Here is a 519-nt window from a genome sequence, read left to right on the forward strand (position 1 = left end):
ACTACACCGCATCTCTGGCCTCAGGATCACTCTTGAACTCCAGTCTTAAAACCTCAACACGTTCAAACCATCTTCCTCCCCTCCCCAACATTCCTCATCTTGTTAATTCTCTATTTTTGTTAATGTGCCAATGTCCTAATTGTCTGGATTTGAAATCTTTCATCATTTTTTGCGCCTTCTCTTTCTCTCCTTACCCTCAACAATTCATGTCAAGTCATTACCTTTTTCCTGAGCTCTAATCTTACATCCATTGTCTGCTAAACATCTCCTCCCAGATGCTTCTTAAACACACCATATTGAATTTGTTCAAAATCAAACTCATTATCTTTCCCTCACCTTCTTAGCCACATGTGCAAGCCACTATAGAATCTAGGAGAAATTTTCTTTTTAGCTTAATTTCACTTTACAGCACCTCACATACTATACATTTCTACTAAACTGAAAAACTACATATTCCTCAAACACTCCTCTCTCTCTCTCTCTCTCTCTCTCTCTCTCTCTCTCTCTCTCTCTCTCTCT

General features: G+C 38.9%; 1 protein-coding gene across 1 annotated transcript in view; it reads right to left on the reverse strand.

Annotated features, from left to right (window-relative positions):
* The window catches only part of NALCN (sodium leak channel, non-selective), a 558,956-nt gene that overhangs the window by 15,707 nt on the left and 542,730 nt on the right, over positions 1 to 519 (reverse strand). The window lies entirely within an intron of this gene.

Source organism: Petaurus breviceps, unplaced genomic scaffold, assembly GCF_028583685.1.
Source record: "Petaurus breviceps papuanus isolate PSGF00001 unplaced genomic scaffold, PetGlider_PUasm1.0 90625, whole genome shotgun sequence".
Lineage (NCBI taxonomy): Eukaryota > Metazoa > Chordata > Mammalia > Diprotodontia > Petauridae > Petaurus > Petaurus breviceps.